The 20,831-nt window shown below is 40.8% G+C and overlaps 1 pseudogene; it reads right to left on the bottom strand.

Annotated features, from left to right (window-relative positions):
* LOC114659375 (probable tubulin polyglutamylase TTLL9) overlaps nt 1-19,845 on the bottom strand; it is a 28,003-nt pseudogene extending 8,158 nt beyond the window's left edge.
* Between the last annotated feature and the right edge of the window lie 986 nt (nt 19,846-20,831).

Below are 20,831 nucleotides of genomic sequence, written 5' to 3'. Positions count from 1 at the left end.
TGGCACTCAGACATATCCTGCTCAACTGGAAGAATCCTAACTCTCCCCTTTTAAGTCAGTGGGTAACTGATGTTTTATATTATTTGAAATTGGAAAAAATAAAATTCTCACTTAGAGCAGATGTGCAAAAATTTTTCCAAACCTGGCAGAATCTAATCAATAACATTTTAGAATAAGCTCTTAAAGCACCGAGGAAGCAGATTCTCTCCCTATTCTCTTTTTTTCTTTTTCTTCTCCATTTATCTATATTCACTTATTAATTTATCTATTTGCTTATTTTTACTAGGTTTAAGTTTTATTCTGCTGTCCATGCTGTCTTTCCCAGGGGTGGGGGTTGATTTGTTTTCAAAATTGATATTTGTATGGAATGTTGTGTGATTTCAATAAAATCAATAAAAAAAAAAAAAACTTGGGTTGAACAATTATTCCTCTTGCAGTATACACTTTTTCAGCCAATGTATGTAGTCTTTAATGAGACAAATTAATTGGAAGGACTTTTTGATAACATGAGATTAATCCTTTCTCAGCCACCACAATAAAGTACCTGTTTTAAATTGTGGTGGATGGCCGGAACGACCAAAGAGGAGAAAGATGAGGGAAAGCAGCTATGGAGGGACACTACCCCCCCCCCCCCCCCCCCCCACCCCACCCCCCAATTGCCAGATGGCGATGTCCCTGCAGCATAGCAGTACCCCAGATTCCCGCAGGGCACCATGAGATTTGGAGTTTGGCTTCTCAGCCCTGCTGGATGCCGTGGGTGCCACCAGGAGATGCTGCTGGGGGACTTGCAGACTCATATCTTTTCCATAGTCATGGGGACAGAAGTTCTGAAGTACTTCCAGGCTGACAGAAAGCTCAACTTCTCCAGCTGACCCGGAAGTCTTCCAGGAATCTCACATGGACGGAAGAACCAAAGCACTTCCGGGTCAAACACTCTATAAAAGACTGTTGGAGACCCAGCAAGCGAGCCGAAGTTGGGAGGTAGAGGACAGAGCTTGCTGGGAGGTGAGGAGGAGAGATTTGTGGTGATTCATTGTATTATTATTATTGGTTTTGCCTGTTTATGGTGGCGGAGGTGCTTCTGGGCACTGTAACAAGAAGAAAAAAAATTAAATACCTTCTTGGTCATTTTACCCTGTGTTCAGTATGTCTGTCTGTTTAGTTGGAAGGGCAACAGCAACCCCTAGTGTCTTACAAAATATATAAATCATCTTTGGGTGGAGTATGAATGGGTTTGGGTTTGAAAGGACAACCATTTGTTTTGAGCATACATACAGTGGTGCACACATCATGTCTGCTGTGTTATATGTTAACCCCCAGTAGGCAAAATGAGAAGACTGTGTGAATCATTATATATGAACAGGGACAAGTATGGAGGAACACCAGAAATAAATGGCACAAGAGAGAAAAACTTTAAAAACCACCAGATTTATATGGTATAACAGTACAATATGAATTGAACCTAAAAAATAATCCAGGAAAAGGCTGGTGGCAGGCACAAATTAAGACCACTGCAGTGAAAATTATGTTTTTTAAAAAGCATGGATAGCTCATACTATAAACATAAATAACATAAGAGATACAGTGGTCATCAATGCTGCTGAGGGTGAAGCGAGCGTTGGAAAAGCGAGCAAATCCATCTCGGTATAGATAGACCTTGAGTGGAATGAACTGCAACAAAAAACAAACATCACTGTCAGTTTCACTTTGTTTCAAAATACATTATTAGGTAATTACAGAACCTCAAAACTTGTTATTCCATGAATCTCTCTCTCTTAATGAATGTTATGCTAGTATCCATAATTGTGCAGTTGTGGCAGGGCACCTTCTAGCAAAGTATCCTGTCAAAGCTTTTACACCGTCATATTAAAACTATTACATCTTCCCATTTTAGTCACACTATACAGTAAACAACGTGATGAACACTGCTGTGAGATGCACACTCCTGAATGCCAGCCTGGTTACTGTCCATATGGGGTTTGCACATTCTGTGTGTATCTACTTCTGCATCCCAAATATGGACGTGTTTCATATTGACTCGTAGTATCTCCAAGCTGACCTGGAGTGACGGAGTGAGGTGGGCTCTTGAGAGTGTACCAAGGGGATTAATGGCTGGCCCAGCCACTGTTCTGACTTACTTGAGACACTCAGAAACTTTGTTAACCTGTACTGGAATTGGATTTAAAAATGGTAGAAATGGTTGATCTACATTTTCTTGCAATGTGAAAGAGTTATAAAAAGTGAGTCACACTGATAAAAAAAATGTCAATGTCTGTATCCTATATCAATTTTATATATATACTGAATTGTCACAGTGTTAGGTACTCATGTTCTTGTCACACAAACGACCATCAAATCAATGGCAGAATCAAATTTGTGGACAATGCAGCTGGTACACACCAATGGATGAAGTGTGCGTATGCAGCCCGGGGGTGTGGGGCTCATGAGTAAGACTACAGATTCAAGTGTCACTGAACAAGGCATGGCAGTGGCACAAGTGCATTTGTAATATCTGGCCAGTGGTGATTATCGGACCTCACAGTATGGCACACTAATTGTGCACCAGCAGCCCACCAAACAGCATTCCTACAGTAGGGGTGAAGTGGAATTCTTTTTCTAGGCTCCTCAATTCATACGCTGAGTCATGTTTAGCTCATAAAAGCTCTTTCTGGAAATTGCTTATTTAATGAAAACTTATTAAAATACATGCGTTTTGGGAAATTTGAGATTACAGCTGGATATCTAACATATGGATTATGTGACAGGAATAAATGGTTATATTTTCATGGACATATTGCCTTGTGCCCTGTGTTGGCTGGGATTGGCTCCAGCAGACCCCCGTGACCCTGTGTTCGGATTCAGCAGGTTGGAAAATGGATGGATGGATGGATATTAATATTGTTCTTTGTTCTGCATGAAAAGATGAGAATAAAAAAATGGTCTCTGCCATCACTACAAACTACATGGGGTAAGTAACATTAAAAAAAATATATATTTTTTTGGTGGGAAGCGAGTAAAAGAATGTGATGGCAGGGATTATACATGTCATGACAGTACAGTTTTGCATTTGTGGACTGTGTGCCTCAAGAACGATACAGAGGAGGGTGAACTCAAAGAAAACAGTTTTAAACCTCCGCAGCACTAGACGGAACCAACCCAGCAGATGACAGGGGTGCCTGACCGCATTGATAGAGTGTGTGAGAAAGAGCTGGCCATTAGATGGCAGCACACAGTCCAAGGCTGGCAAAGTGTAGATCAGACTACCATTTTAAAAACCATCAGGAAAATGGAGGGCTGTTTTGGCTTTAGGCAGCAAGGTAACTGGGGCTGTCAAAGGCAACACTAGCTGATTTTCTCTATTGTAAAAGTATGGTTATCGTAACCCAGAACTGATTTGGTGGCCAAAAGTGACCCTCAAATGGGATTAGAGCTGTCTCTCCTGAGTAAATCTGAGTATAGAGTTGGAAGGTGAATCGACACAAAGGATTAGCTGGTAGGAAAGAGAGCTGGAAGGTAGAAAGAAGCAGGCAATTTGTGGTGATCTGAAAACACGTGGGCCAAAGTAACTAGTAGACAGGATTCCCAACCTGTATAGATGGGATACAAATCTGTAGGTGTGTCGTTTTACGTTGCTACTCTTGTGTTCCTTCTTTAGCAAATCCTTGCACTTATTTCTTAAAACCAAGCTATTGTTTCTATATCTTGTTCTACTTGATGCCTGGATGACCTCATCATCATCCTTGCGCAATAAAATATATTCTACAATTTGTTATGTAAAGCTATTAAGAGTAAGCAAGGACAGTGTTTAACAGATAGAAAAAGAAGCTCAAAATTCATTTCAGCTCTCAATCCATTCCTTCATCCCTACATGCAACACACTATCAACTTTCCAATCTGATTATTGGAATTAGAGTGTCAAGGAACTATAATCTACTCCAGGATAACGCACAGAGCAGATGCCCATCACAGATGATCTACCTTTAAAGCTTTGTATTTGTAATATTTGACTATTACTAAGCTGGGAAAAAGATATCAAGCCCTTCACCACTAACTGATTTTTAAAATTAGTATTCCTATTAAAGGATTTCTAAATGCTTATCAAAAACTATTCAAGATTTAAATGAAACCATACTTACAGAGGTTACCAGCACATAAATTCGCAGGTCAAATTTCCTTCCTGTCAGATAAAGCACAGAATGGTCAGAAACAGTTTACAACAACAACATTTATTTGTATACCACATTTTCACACAGAGACTGTAGCTCAAAATGCTTTATGAGATTGTCAAAAACATACTGCATTTGCAAGAAAGGAAAAACAAATGAACAATGTACGAAAGCAAGAATAACAATAAATAAGTACAGTGAACCCTCGTTTATCACGATTAATCCGTTCCAGACTCTACCGCGATAAATGAATTTTCGCGAAGTAGGATTCTTTATTTATAAATCGAATATTTTCTCAGAGTATAGAAAACCTGTTCACGGCCTTCTAAATACGTTTTTAACATTATTAGAGCCCTCTAGACATGAAATAACACCCTTTGGTCACCATTACACTCGTATTACCCAATATATTAGACAAAATAAGAGAAAATAAGACATATTAGACGTTACAAATATCATATTATTATTGTACTGTACATTTAATTACACACACACACAGTTCTTACACACAACCACTAACCTATGAAGGCACGAGCTCAGTAGGAGAGTCTTCAGGTTGTAAGCTGGAGCGCTGATCGCACCCTCAGAGGACACAGACACCCCTGGGAAAAACCCTGAAACCGCTGACAGTCTACCTTCACATTGCTCCTTACCCTTCTTACTTGCGCTATAACGCGCGATAAACCTCTCATGTGGTACTCCGCCTTCTTAAAAGTATTGTGCAGCGCCTCTCAGCTTTGGAATTGGTTGTTCTGTTTCTCTTTCTCTCTCAGACATTCTCTGCTCCTGGCGGAACTGTCATCTCTGACTTGTCATGGAGCACGTTTAAACTTTTCAAAAGAGACAAATGTTTGTCTGCAGTGCTTTGAGTAAAGTTCTTTTTTTTCTACAACCTCCTGTGTCTGTGCAAATCTGTGACCCAAGCGTGACAAGGTGGTGCAGTATCTTCAGCAGGTGCGTCATTATCTTCTTCCGCTGAAGGAGTACTAGGAGTAGGCAGTGGGTGTCTGGGTGCGCGGCTGAAGAACATTTTGATTGGCAGTTGCTGTTGCTGACGCTGTCTTTTCATATGCGTGAGGAGGCTTTTGTAGGGTATTGCCATCTTTGATCATATCCAAGAGTTTCACCTTCTCCTGCATGGTAAGCATCTTCCTCCGGCGCTTTGTCAGAAGGCTTAGAAAAAGTAGCACGTTTAGGAGCCATCGTGGGGCTTAGATAAAAGTTCTCAGAAAGCGCATGCATAGTGACGTAAGCGTGTATGAGAAAAAATCGCGATAGAGTTAAGGTGCGAAAGCCGAAGCGTGATATAGCGAGGGATCACTGTAATAAAAGATACATAAATACAAGCTTAAATAACAGATATATAATTAGTAATGTTTGACACTTATTGTCTGTGTCTGCCAAAAACCATACAACACAGTGCCCACTTCTGCACATGCCCACGCTTCCTTGTAATAAGAATCTGTAGAATCGGTAGCACTGGCACTTATGCAGATATATTTGTATGTCCAGCCAACATGCAACATGTCAGCACTCTCTAGTACTTAATCAACACAAATATATTAAAATACATAACATAAAAAAAAATTTAAAACAGCTTATTGGATGTACTCCTTACTTGTGTTGTTCCCCTTCCATGAAGTTGTACCTGGACAAATCCCTGATTTAAAGGGTGGAGCCAGTAAAGTAATTTCAAAATTTGCATTCAAATGTGCTGAAATAGGGTTGCCAGTAAATTCAGAAGCTTGTACTTAAACTATAGAAATAAACAGGAGTCATCACAACTCCAGACAGAAAGACTGCCATGGAATGTGCAAATGAAAACTGATTTATAATAAAAAATATACTGATTTATCCAGTCAGTTATTTTAAAACACATATATCATGTATCCATTTTTTAATCAGCTTTGTGCATTGCAGGGTTGCCATAATCTGTTCTGTCAGCATCACAGGCCAGGTAGAAACAACAATAAAAAGCCAATTATCCACATTCAACACTTAGCTTCATGAAGAAACACATAACTTCGAGATGTATTAGTCAATGGATGTGGATCCATAATCAGTGTGAACTAATTTTCCATGAAATCCCCGAACAATTAACTTTGGGATGTAGTAGATAATCAAGAGTATCCTGAATAAACCCCAACAGACAGCAACAAGACCTGGAATAAAACCTAGTCCCTGTGATTTGTGCAGAAAGGACACCAACCACTGCACCGCTATCCAGACCATTGGTCTCTAATTTCGTGTGAAACAGAAAAAACTCTCATAAACTTGTTAGCTTCACCTCCAATGAGATATGGGTTCTCTATATAGCGCTGAGCCACATATCTTTCCACCTGTGTCTCATCTTTCTGTTCATCAAATCGGCTTCCTTCCTAAAAAAAGGCAGAAAACCAACCATAAGACATTACTTCTTGTATGGTTTTAGTGTGTATGGAAACTCTGATGTCTGCTGGTTCAACTATTTCATAAGCAGGTAAGACTACTGGTCAGACCTTAGATCTTGCTGCAGAATATTGTCATCTGCTGCTCAATGTGAGAGGCTACTGAGAACATGAGGATGCTTCTCCTTATGTCAATATAGTGTGGACTATGTTTTGATTAAATAAAAGTTACCATACCTCTCCAACACTATATATTAAAAAAACAGATTTGTAAAATTTGGATCGGTTCGCAGCCGAGTGTGAAGCGGCTGGGATGAGAATCAGCACCTCCAAATCCGAGACCATGGTCCTCAGCCGGAAAAGGGTGGAGTGCCCTCTCAGGGTTGGTAGCGAGATCCTGCCCCAAGTGGAGGAGTTCAAGTATCTCGGGGTCTTGTTCACGAGTGAGGGAAGAATGGAGCGTGAGATCGACAGGCGGATCGGTGCGGCATCTGCAGTAATGCGGGCATTGCATCGGTCTGTCGTGGTGAAAAAGGAGCTGAGCCGCAAGGCGAAGCTCTCAATTTACCAGTCGATCTATGTTCCTACCCTCACCTATGGTCATGAGCTATGGGTAGTGACCGAAAGAACGAAATCGCGAATACAAGCGGCTGAAATGAGTTTCCTCCGCAGGGTGTCTGGGCTTTCCCTTAAAAATAGGGTGAGAAGCTCAGTCATCCGGGAGGGGCTCAGAGTAGAGCCGCTGCTCCTCCACATCGAGAGGAGTCAGATGAGGTGGCTCGGGCATCTGATCAGGATGCCTCCTGGACGCCTCCCTGGTGAGGTGTTCCGGGCACGTCCAACCGGGAGGAGGCCCCGGGGAAGACCCAGGACACGCTGGAGGGACTATGTCTCTCGACTGGCCTGGGAACGCCTTGGGATTCTCCCGGAAGAGCTAGAAGAAGTGGCCGGGGAGAGGGAAGTCTGGGCATCTCTGCTCAAGCTGCTGCCCCCGCGACCCGACCTCGGATAAGCGGGAGACAATGGATGGATGGATGGATTTGTAAAATGAATACTAGAATGAATGAATGAATGAATAAATGAATGCCATGATTCTCAATCTTAAACCTTCTTAAACTCAGAGTCATGGTAAGCTGGTGCCTAAAATGGCATCACTGCATGCAAGAGAGAAACTAATACTGTGCCAAATTATATTGCATTCTTCTGAAACTATGTATTTGTCCAGTAATGGAATCATGCAGATTTGTGTACTAACAACCATTCTTCAACTGCAATCCCACAAGGTACGTATGATCACAGAGGTGTATTCACAATAGCACCATGCCCACTCATTGACAGGAACACAGAGCTGCTATGTGATCTAGACAGTGTGCTTCACTGTGTTAAGAATACCTTTTTCCAATCAGTTATATCCTTCAGCTTCCGAAAAAGAAAGATGCCTTCTCCTTGAGACCGGCCCACCTACATAAGTAGGAAAGAATTGAGCATATTAGATAAAGAGGGCATCCAGAAAGGTGTCTCTCGTAAGATTTAAACAAACAGTCCAACATTCTGTATTATCTCATTATAAGAATGCCAAAATTATTTTTTTCTTTCATGGTACTTGGCATAGCAGCAACACCTTCAGTACTGTCTAGAATGTTTGAGCCATCTTAGCTCATCAATATTAAATGTTATGACTAATGAGCAATACAATATCTTGATTGAGTGAAAAGGTGCACTATATGAAGATGGAGGGGACGAGACCAAAAGGTAGGCAGAAGATGACATAGTTTGGTGGGTCAGATGATCTGAAAGGAATGTGTCTCAACCTAAATGATGATCAGTACCATTGTGAATGGAGGAAAAACGATTTGGGGGCAACTGTCTAACCTGGGTAAACCTGGTAATTGGCCATTAAACCACTGTTGATGATGACGATGAGGACAGTATCTTGAACAAACATGAAAGAAATACAAAAATTACTACAATGTCTCTCAGCAGCGGTCTCTAAATTGGCCATAGAAATACAGCAGAATCCGATTCCAGACAACAGTAGATTAAACATATTAAGTAACACTAAAGTTTCAAAACTCAGAAGATCCTTCTTAAACCCTCAGTTACTAGGAGTTCTACCATGGCAAACAGGTAAAGAAAATGGATAGATAGAAAAACTGAGGTATCCTGCACATCATTTAATTTCCAAAGTAAATGCCATTAAAGTGCTTCAGTGTTGTCTGTTTCTGTGATTCATTATTCACTCATAAATGTGAGAAGTTATTCATGTATTTGAATAATCAGTGATGACTGTATTATGAGGAAGAACAACCACATAGCAGCTCAGTTACATAGTGACTGCAAGCTGAGAATAAGCAACCAAACTTTACATATAGCCCATCTTTTAAGTGAATTATGTGCAGTTTAAATTGATAAAAATGAAGGTCAAGGTCCGGGTTCGCTTCCTGGGTCCTCCCTGCGTGGAGTTTGCATGTTCTCCACGTGTCTGCGTGGGTTTCCTCTGGATGCTCCGGTTTCCTCCCACAGTCCAAAGACATGCAGGTTAGGTGGATTGGCGATTCTAAAAATTGGCCATAGTGTGTGCTTGGTGTGTGGGTGTGTTTGTGTGTGTCCTGCGGTGGGTTGGCACCCTGCCCGGGATTGGTTCCTGCCTTGTGCCCTGTGTTGGCTGGGATTGGCTCCAGCAGACCCCCGTGACCCTGTGTTCGGGTTCAGCGGGTTGGAAAATGGATGGATGGATGGAAGGTCAAGGTTACCTCACCTATTCAAAAACAATAGAGAAGACTATTCATTTCAGTTGAAAATATCACAGAGGTTCAAATATTTGGGACAATGAATCATAGTGTACATTTCCCATACAGAAATAGACGAACTCTGGGCTATGTGTACTGTCATTAAAGACAAGGATTGGCTGGCATCCTGGTCGGAATGGATGGTCCCCTATCCACCTGGGGCGTCTTGTAAATAGAAACGTGGAAGGAGACTGCCACCTGGGGCCATGTGCTCCCCCATCCTGACATTTGGCAGCAGCTCTCTGGTGGGCCTCTAATATACACACCTGGATGGCTTCATGGGAATTGTTGTTCCAATGGGTAAACCTGCTGTGTTTCATAAGAGCCGTGAGAGGGAGCCGTGGGGGGATGGCTTCCTCCCTTTAGGGAAGTACCATCTGACAGGGAAGTGCTTCCCGGATGCAGTGTGGTAGTACCGCAATTACTCCTGGGCCTGGTATACAGGAAGCCACTGTTCCACACTTGGCAAGTCAGAGCCAGGGATTAGAGGACAGAGCTCACAGGAGAAGTGGTGTAAGGTTAGGAAAGAGGAGAGAAAAAGAAGAGGTTATTGTATTTAACAAAGAAACCTGTAAAACAGAGGTGTTTGAACAATAAATCATTTGATTGTATCTGGGACTTGTTTGTATTGTTGTTCATGGGGTTTGGGGTGCTGCAACACCTTCTACTGGTCACAGTACATATTGCAAATTCCTAGCACCATCTGTCATGGCAGCAGAGAGCAGTGAAATGTTGTGAAGTATTAGCATTTTTTGACAAAATTGTAAAGACAATTTGAAAACAGCACAACAGATAGAAGTGGACACAATACAACACGTTTGTGATGGCTTATGTGTCTAGTAGATGCCAAGATCAAATGAACATGGAATTCACTGAAGGATGTTGGCTTGTGCAGATCTGTAAACTGTTTTGAGTACCGATCTTGCTTAAACTTTAATGTAGTCCAGGTTATCATGCACTATGCCATGTGCAGATACATAGCCGATATCCAGATGTGCAGCAACAGCAGACAATGTAATCCATCAAGTCTTCTTTAATGAAGGCATTTGCCATGTCACTGTGGGCTTGTATGCGTGATGTAGATGGATGACCAGATTGAGCTGTGTCAGTTACACTTGTTCTTCCCGTTTTAAATCTTTCTAGTCATTTTTAAACCTCATTGAGTTATGTTGTTTTCACTTCCATACTGAGCCAACATCCTTCGGTAAATTACAGCAGGTTTTACTTCCTCTAACCAAAGAAATTTCACCACAGCATGTTGTTCAACAGTGGTGCAATCCCGCAGTGGTGTGTCCATGATCCTTTGACCTTGGCTTGAATTAGACTAACGTCAGAGTGATGAACTGTGTATGTTCAACCTACCCATAAGCCATCACAAAGTATTATATTGCGTCAGGTTCTATCTATTGTGGTTACCGTGTAATTTTCAAATTGCCTCTACTTTTTGATTTATCCATATCCAGGTATAAGCTTAGCTGACTTGCATTAAGTGCATTCTGACCCTCCATCCCCTGCTTTCCAGCTCTCACCGGTTTCATAATCCATGTTCTTCCAGGATTCTTCTTGAATTCCTCTACAAACAGGTGGTATTCAAATGGGAGCTCAAAGGTGCAGGGGAAAAAGTCACACTTTTCTGCTTCCAACCTCCCTGTCTCCCGCTCCAGCAACTTGCGGTATCTCTTCAAATTTTTCACCATCAGATTTTTTCGGGTGAGCTGTTCTTATAAAAAAAGTAATAAAATGTATTAAAATTGTTTAAAGGAAACAACAGAATTGTGGAATTCAACACCTTCCACCCACAACATCCAAAATTATTTTGTAGTTATGGATTTCAATTTATGTTTTATTGACTGGTCACTGCCTGGCCTACAACATTAGAATTACCAAAAATGGACCCAGTGCTAGACCTATTGTGTGTCATATTCCATGAATATCATGGACAGTGGCTGGCTCTGCAATACACTGCAGAATGCCCAAAGCAGGGCTGTGTGGGAGGTTATGCTCATTAAGGAATTTAATGTTCACTCCAGAAGTTTACTTTCTTTAGGAGTGTTTTCCTAGTCTGTTGCTATTTCCTTAATATGCATTACAATCCAATTATAGTATCACAATTAGAAGACCCAAGAATGTAATTAAAAAAAAGTAATGTATAGTAGTACATACTGAATGACTAGATAGATAGATAGATAGATAGATAGATAGATAGATAGATAGATAGATAGATAGATAGATAGATAGATACTTTATTAATCCCAAGGGGAAATTCACAGTATACAGTATGAGGTACATTTCCATGTTTTTCTTTCCCACAGCCAGGACACAAGAAAATTTCACCTCAATATACGATCTGCCACATTCATCAGGACCCCTCACTCGGCAGAGCAAGATTACTGCATTGCCTTTCCCAAGGACAATCTAAATAATCTCCTCCAGCTCTGCCCTCTCCACATCAATGCAACAACACCCCAGATTTGCCCAGTCTTAAATTCCTCCTTCCCGTGTCAACTCTACACCAATCTCCAATGCATTCTGATTGCAAATCAAGTAGACTTGAACATCGCCGATTTATGGAACTCAGCAGCAGCCATTGGTCTTCCTACCTGGACATAAATTCAGCAAACCTGATGCTATTTGTCCTGCTCTTTGGTTAAGGTTCACACATACAAACTGATATTTCACACGTTCAACCCATAATGATCGACAAATCCTCTTTTGTTTGTTCTCCTCTTTAAACGTACTCCTCCAAATTATAACCATTTAACCTCATCTGACACCCATTAACTTCACGTGTTCACGTGAGAGCCACTAATCATTGACTGTGAAGTGCACGAAAAACTATAAATAATTTAACCCTTCACAACCACATGATGAGTCATGGAGTGATAACAGAGAGGATACTAGGATGCATGAAAATAAGATTGAAGAATATTGGGAGCTACGAGGGGGGACCCAAAAATAATCGGAAATATTTTTAAAAAGTGTTTAATTTAATTTTCTGTACAAACTACAATTAGTCTCCTTCAAAGTACTCTCCATTGGCGGAAATACACTTATCTAACCGTTTGTTCCATTGTTCGAAACATTTTTTAAATTCGTCTGAAGTAATGCCCATTAATGCTCTGGTCGTTTCTTTTTTTACCTCTTCGACATCAGCAAAATGCCTTCCTTTCAAGTCTTTTTTCATCCGAGGGAACAAAAAGAAATCACACGGAGCTAAATCCGGTGAGTAGGGTGGGTGGTTCAGGGTTGTCATAACGTTTCTTGCCAAAAATTGGCGAATGCTGAGAGCAGTGTGAGATGGAGCGTTGTCATGATGAAAGAACCAATCGCCCGACTCGCACAAATCAGGGCGTTTCCTTCTCACACTGTTGCGCAACCTACTTTTACAAAAAAATTCACTGAACACAAGCACAACCTTCCAGACTGATGGCACTTGGCAGACTGACTTGTGAGGCCCAACCACATACTACAAGTACCAACCTAACAACAACAAAATTCCGGTTATTTTTGGGTCCCCCCTTGTATGCAGATATAAAAGCAAATACAAAAAATGTTGTATTATGCATAGACTGTATACGTTTAGGTTCAGATAAATTAACTAGTGCGTGTATGCTTAAAAGAAAAAAACAACTATACTAGGAACCTTGCCATCAACGCGTTTTCATTTTTAGTTAAAAGTAGCTTCACTAACAAGTAAAAAATCCACTGGAAATGATCACTTTTCTGATTTTGGTTAATGAAATTAAATCTTGCATGATCAGCCACCAAATCACTTTATAAATGAAAGATTTGAAAAGCATTTTCAGAGACTGCACAAATGGCAAAGAGAGAGATAGTGACTTCATTTGAAGTCACTTCATCTTGTTCTGTTACACCCATCACCTGCATGTCCTCTCTGAATATAAACTGCCCTTTTTCCACCATAGGCAAATAATTAAGGATTCAGCATAGACAGTCTCACTATACAGGTGCTGGTCATAAAATTAGAATATCATGACAAAGTTGATTTATTTCAGTAATTCCATTCAAAAAGTGAAACTTGTATATTAGATTCATTCATTACACACAGACTGATGTATTTCAAATGTTTATTTCTTTTAATGTTGATGATTATAACTGACAACTAATGAAAGTCCCAAATTCAGTATCTTGGAAAATTAGAATATCAATTAAGACCAATGCAAAAAAAGGATTTTTAGAAATGTTGGCCAACTGAAAGGTATGAACATGAAAAATATGAGCATGTACAGCACTCAATATTTAGTTGGGGCTCCTTTGGCCTGGATTACTGCAGCAATGCGGCGTGGCATGGAGTTGATCAGTCTGTGGCACTGCTCAGGTGTTATGAGAGCCCATGTTGCTCTGATAGTGGCCTTCAGCTCTTCTGAATTGTTGGGTCTGGCGTATTGCATCTTTCTCTTCACAATACCCCATAGATTTTCTATGGGGTTAAGGTCAGGCGAGTTTGCTGGCCAATCAAGAACAAGGATACCATGGTCCTTAAACCAGGTACTGGTAGCTTTGGCACTGTGTGCAGGTGCCAGGTCCTGTTGGAAAATGAAATCTGCATCTCCATAAAGTTTGTCAGCAGCAGGAAGCATGAAGTGCTCTAAAACTTCCTGGTAGACGGCTGCGTTGACCTTGGACCTCAGAAAACACAATGGACCAACACCAGCAGATGACATGGCACCCCAATCCATCACTGACTGTGGAAACTTTACACTGGACCTCACGCAACGTGGATTCTGTGCCTCTCCTCTCTTCCTCCAGACTCTGGGACCTTGATTTCCAAAGGAAATGCAAAGTTTACTTTCATCAGAAAGCAGCAGTGCAGTCCTTTTTGTCTTTAGCCCAGGCGAGACGCTTCTGACGCTGTCTCTTGTTCAAGAGTGGCTTGACACAAGGAATGCGACAGCTGAAACCCATGTCTTGCATACGTCTGTGCGTGGTGGTTCTTGAAGCACTGACTCCAGCTGCAGTCCACTCTTTGTGAATCTCCCCCACATTTTTGAATGGGTTTTGTTTCACAATCCTCTCCAGGGTGTGGTTATCCCTATTGCTTGTACACTTTTTTCTACCACATCTTGTCCTTCCCTTCGCTTCTCTAATAATGTGCTTGGACACAGAGCTCTGTGAACAGCCAGCCTCTTTAGCAATGACCTTTTGTGTCTTGTCCTCCTTGTGCAAGGTGTCAATGGTCGTCTTTTGGGCAACTGTCAAGTCAGCAGTCTTCCCCATGATTGTGTAGCCTACAGAACTAGACTGAGAGACCATTTAAAGGCTTTTGTAGGTATTTTGAGTTAATTAGGTGATTAGAGTGTGGCACCAGGTGTCTTCAATATTGAACCTTTTCACAATATTCTAATTTTCCGAGATACTGAATTTGGGACTTTCATTAGTTGTCAGTTATAATCATCAACATTAAAAGAAATAAACATTTGAAATACATCAGTCTGTGTGTAATGAATGAATCTAATATACAAGTTTCACTTTTTGAATGGAATTACTGAAATAAATCAACTTTGTCATGATATTCTAATTTTATGACCAGCGCCTGTATACTGTAGTACAGAAGGTTTTCATTGGAGTATTGAAAATTATATTACTGTAAAAGTTATATAAATGACACCTGCTCCTACCTGATAATGGTTACGGAAATGGCTGATTCGAACATGCTCTTCCAGATACATGTGATCAAAATGATCCCTGAGCCAGCCAACATCACACCAGTAGAAATCCCATTCGCTGTCACTGATGAAAACAGAAACACCTTAGAAGTTTTGAAACATTCAGGCTAAGCTCCTATTTGTAAACAAGACAGAGCTTATTTGAAACAAATGTTCACCATTTGAGCAGTTATATTTAGGCCTACACAAAATTATAATCACGCAAAATTTAAATGGCTTTTTTTATGTAATACTAGCCGACGCCCGCCGTAGCATACAGCGGTGTAAGAATAGGAAAGGAAAACGGTGAGAAAGGAATTCAGAAATCAAGAAGAAATAAATACTTCTTGAAAGACACAGTTGTGAATAGGTGTTTTGGTGGAGACGACAGATAATCAGCATTTGTTTGCAGTGTGTCTGATAGTCCTTTGTATTGTTCCAAGCACAGATCGTGTCGATGTAATCTGAGATAGTTGAGACGCGCGCCCTCTGTTTTAACATTCGCATCTATGACGTACTGTTGGAATAACGTACTGTTGGAATAGTTTGCCGCTGGAGTGCAAAATACTAAATGTTGCTAATCTGTACGCGTAAAATTGGCATTGAGTAAGCCTTATTCACTTGGCGGTTCTTTTATCGGGAACATGTTGTAAATCTTTGTGCCAGTCAATGTTTCCGTAAGGGAATAAAAGTGGGTAAACCATACATCACAATTCATATTGAGCGTAGAAATCTGTTTACAGGAGTTGCCTATGGGATAGATGCAAATGACCCTTTCGGCAGGCATTTCGCCATCTTCTCCAACGAAAATCGCTGCAACATTGGTGTGACATGTCGGGGCATTGTATCATCGTAAATCCTGCCTAGGGTTTTCCTTGAAAAACATTCGTGTAGATGCTGTTGGATTGGACTGAGCGATTTCATGCATGTGTTTGTATTATTTAGCAAAGGGGTTGATGGCTCTGAGCATGGCATCTAGCTGGAGAAGTAAATTTTCGCTGCATGCAGAGTTTGCTTTATTTTGTAAGCGTACTTCATTAGCTTGCGCTGTGTCAAAAACATACAACTGTCCATATCCTGGAGAGGTAGAAGTGTTAGCCTATAGTGGGGAGATTTGGTGATAAATTTGCCCGTGTTTTTTAAAACAGTATGGTCCATGGCCAGGAGGTTGAGTTATCTGTGCACCCATGGAAGCAAATGCTAGAGAAGAGTTGTATTCTCAAATGTGAATGAGTTTTGTTGAGTTTAGTCAGACAATCCTGTGTAGTGAACTTCTTATTGCATTTCTGGCACTCATATAATTATTGGGAAGAATGCCTTTTCTTGTGTTTAGAAAGTGAGGTTCGCATTTGAAAAGTTTTGTTGCAGGAGAAATAGGAATAGAGAAAAGCAGAGTGGGGTTGTATGGGAGGCATCAGGCAGAGTGGAGAAAGGTTTGGAAGAGCAGAAATGGGAATCGAGAAATGCCGTGTCGGCTGCTTGTGGGCGGGTCCGGTTTTGAAGAGGAGCCACAGGCAGCGTGGGGAAGGGCTTGGAAGAGGACGAATAGCAATCGAGAGATGCTGTGCCGGCTGTGTGTGGGCGTGACCGCTTTTGAACAGGAAGCAGGACGAACCAGAAGAGAAATATATATAAGAGATAATCATGGCACAAATTTCTTAGCCAGGGCTGGATTAAGACCTTTAGAAGCCCTAAGCACTTTAAAGGTTTTGGTGCCCCCAAATGTGTAAAAGTAATGTGCAAAAGTTTTAGGCAGGTGTGAAAAAATGCTGTAAACAAAGAATGCTTCCAGAAATATAAATAATGATCGTTTATTGTTATCAATTTACAAAATGCAAAGTGAGCGAACAAAAGAAAAATCTAAATCAAATCAATATTTGGTGTTACTACCTTTTGCCTTCAAACCAGCATCAATTCTTATAGGTACACTTGCACAAAGTCAGGGGTTTTGTAGGATTATAGTCAGGTGTATGATCAACCAATTATACCAAACAGGTGCTAATGATCATCAATGTCACATGTAGGTTGAAACACAGTCATTAACTGAAACAGAAACAGCTGTGTAGGAGGCTTAAAACTGGGTGAGGAACAGCCAAACTCTGCTACCAAGGTGAGGTTGTGGAAGACAGTTTCATGTCATGGCAAGATTGAGCACAGCAACAAGATACAAGGTAGTTATACTGCATCAGCAAGGTCTCTCCCAGACAAAGATTTCAAAGCAGACTGGGGTTTCAAGATGTGCTGTTCAAGCTCTTTTGAAGAAGCACAAAAATGGGCAACATTGAGGACCGTAGACGCAGTGGTCGGCCAAGGAAACTTAGTGCAGCAGATGAAAGATACATCAAGCTTATTACCCTTCGAAATCGGAAGATGTCCAGCAGTGCCATCAGCTCACAACTGGCAGAAACCAGTGGGACCCAGGTACATCCATCTACTGTCCGGAAAAAGTCTGGCCAGAAGTGGTCTTCATGGAAGAGTTGCAGCCAAAAAGCCATACCTCCGACATGGAAACAAGGCCAAGCGACTCAAGTATGCACGAAAACATAGGAACTGGGGTGCAGAAAAATGGCAGCAGGTGCTCTGGACTCATGAGTCAAAATTTGAGATATTTGGCTGTAGCAGAAGGCAGTTTGTTCGTTGAAGGGCTGGAGAGCGGTACAATAATGAGTGTCTGCAGGCAACAGTGAAGCATGGTGGAGGTTCCTTGAACGTTTGGGGCTGCATTTCTGCAAATGGAGTTGGAGATTTGGTTAGGATTAATGGTGTTCTCAATGCTGAGAAATATAGGCAGATACTTATCCATCATGCAATACCATCAGGGAGGCGTATGATTGGCGCCAAATTTATTCTGCAGCAGGACAATGACCCCAAACATACAGCCAAAGTCATTAAGAACTATCTTCAGTGTAAAGAAGAACAAGAAGTCCTGGAAGTGATGGTATGGCCCCCACAGAGCCCTGATCTCAACATCATCAAGTGTGTCTGGGATTACATGAAGAGACAGAAGGATGTGAGGAAGCCTACATCCACAGAAGATCTGTGGTTAGTTCTCCAAGATGTTTGAAACAACCTACCAGCCGAGTTCCTTCAAAAACTGTGTGCAAGTGTACCTAGAAGAATTGATGCTGTTTTGAAGGCAAAGGGTGGTCACACCAAATATTGATTTGATTTAGATTTCTCTTTTGTTCATTCACTGCATTTTGTTGATTGATGAAAATAAATGATTAACACTTCCATTTATGAAAGCATTCTTTGTTTACAGCATTTTTTCACACCTGCCTAAAAATTTTGCACAGTACTGCACTCACTCTCAGTGGACAACTGATCGGGACAGCTGACATGACCAAGACAAGAATGATCACGTGAGCCTCTGTGGACCATGTGGCAGTTATCAGATTCTAATTTTGTTGTATTCCCAAGTTTAGTATATCATTAAACTCTACTACTATATTATTTTATATATTTCTGTGTTGCCCTCCTTCCCTTGATGCCCTAAGCATGTGTGTATTTTGCTTAATGATTAAACCAGCTTTGTTCTTAGCACATTTTCTCAGATGAATTAATACAGGATAATTCTAACATTGAATACCAGCATTACTTAGAGAGTCTATAACAAAGTTCAATACTTAAAAGTCTGAATTCATTTTAAGAACATGTTTATTAAGTATTATATTTTATTACACTGTATAAAGACTTAGAGATACTGAAAACAAGATGCATTTTATAATAATAATGCATTTTATTTATAGGGGCACTTTACATTAGCAGTAAATCTCAAAGATCCAATCAAATGTACAAGAAAGACCGAGCCACCTTTACCTGAAACAGCCAGGTCAAAGCAATGGTTTTATAATGCCGAGACATCTTTCAGTATGAAATATCAAGATGTCAACTTAAAAGAGATCTTTGGTGTGTAGAATACCTATACAAATGCAGCCCAATTCCGGCCTGCCCACTTCATTTAAAGGTTTATAGGGTCATCGTTTTCATATCTTTAATTTAAAGCCCAGTCTTCCTTGACATTAGACTTAGGCCACTTTAATCACAAAGTGTACTGAAAAGATGACAGTCTGTTCTTATTCTGCCAATTGACTTACTCTTTGGCTTCTATCCAGCCTGGTCGCTGTCGCAGTACATCCAGGATAGTGTTGGTTAGTGAGCACCGAAATCGGATGCAGCCTCGTGGCTCACTAAATTAACAAATGGTAGAAGCCAACACAAAATGCACAAAATGAATAACAAGGACCATAATTATAGTAATTGTAGCAAAAGGAGGCACCCACTGATAAAAATCTGAGAGATTTCCAAAGCTTTAAAAATATATAGATTTCAGGTCAGAAAATGCAACTGTCCATTTTAATGGACTGTCATTTTATTTCTTGTATCTATAAACTACACTGGGTAATCAATTTATTAGGTACTTCTGGTATTCATATAGTGCTGTGTGGTCAATCACTGACTGTATGTTATGTGCAGACAATGCTATTTAAAACAGGAAGGCACAGACATTACTAACAATTTATTTTGCTTGGTAGGGAGTACCAGATGTGCACGTGCAGTATAACTGAATCAGTAACCACCACCAAACCCTACTGACATTTTCAAGCATGATACTGTCACAGACATATTTAGAATTAGATCATAAGTTAAAAACTATCCTGCAAACAACAGCACTGTCATTAGAGACAGGACTTTAATGAAAGGAGTTGACAGTGGATTATACATTGTGCCTTTAGCTAGTACTAAAACAGCACTGAAGGGAACATATCTGGATGCACACCTCACTGTCCTCTGTCACAGGCTGGATAAAGCAGATGACTAACCAACTGAATCCCATGCTTGTTAACGAAAGACAAGAAGGTGCAATTACACAGGGAAAAGGGAACATAAGCATTGGCACTGTATGATTCTAAGAAAATTGCCTGGTCCCATGAATTTAGTTTATGGTAATTCACGTTCATGAGAAAGACTAAGGTATACTGAAATCCCCAATAGTCCATGGACCACACTGTTGGGTGTCAGAAAATGCAGATTGGTGTTGGCAAGGTAGTAATAGTGTGTTTCCATGGCACATATAGGTCTTGTGATACAAGCATGGGAATGTCTGAACATAATTTGTTGGTCAGGAGTATCCCTTCACAGCACTAGTACTGTTCCAATGAGCAGTTCCAATGACTACAGCATGCCTATTCTCCATCAAGCACAGACATTGCAACAGAACTAACAAGACTAAATGCTAGTACTGGCTTCATCTGACTAGGTTTGCTGCTGCTAAAATCAGGCCCAGGCTCCTTACCATATGGTTGGGCTGTGTTTTTGTGCACCACCCTGCTTTAGTGTACATTTTATGTTAAATTGTTTTGGTTTCATGTAAATATTTACCAAAGATGATCATAATTAATATCACATCTGTGATTATCAAAAACACAGATTTTAATCTGTTTTACAACTTTTATGAGTTAGGCTGAGTCAGTAAGAGTAATCAGCATAACATGAGCATAAAGTGGGAGGCATGGTGGCACAGTGGTAGCCCTGCTGCCTCACAATAAGGAGTCTGAAGTTCAAGTCTTGGGTGCTCTCTTGTATGGAGCTTGCACGTTCTACCCATGTCCACACAGGTTTCCACCCATAATCCAGTTAGATGGACTGGGGATGCTAAATTGGCCCCTGATGCTTATGTCTGTGTGTGTGTGTGTGTGTGTGTGTTTTCACCCTGCTATGGACTGGCACTCTGACCAGGAATTTTTCCTGCCTTGTTGGGATAAGATCCAGTGTCCTTGCAATCCTTCTCTGAATAAGCAGATTTAGTAAATGGGTGGATGG

The sequence above is a fragment of the Erpetoichthys calabaricus genome, chromosome 10 (genome assembly GCF_900747795.2).
Source record: "Erpetoichthys calabaricus chromosome 10, fErpCal1.3, whole genome shotgun sequence".
Classification (NCBI taxonomy): domain Eukaryota; kingdom Metazoa; phylum Chordata; class Cladistia; order Polypteriformes; family Polypteridae; genus Erpetoichthys; species Erpetoichthys calabaricus.
Note: the sequence above shows the minus strand (reverse complement) of the source record. Positions and strands in the feature narration are given on the sequence as shown.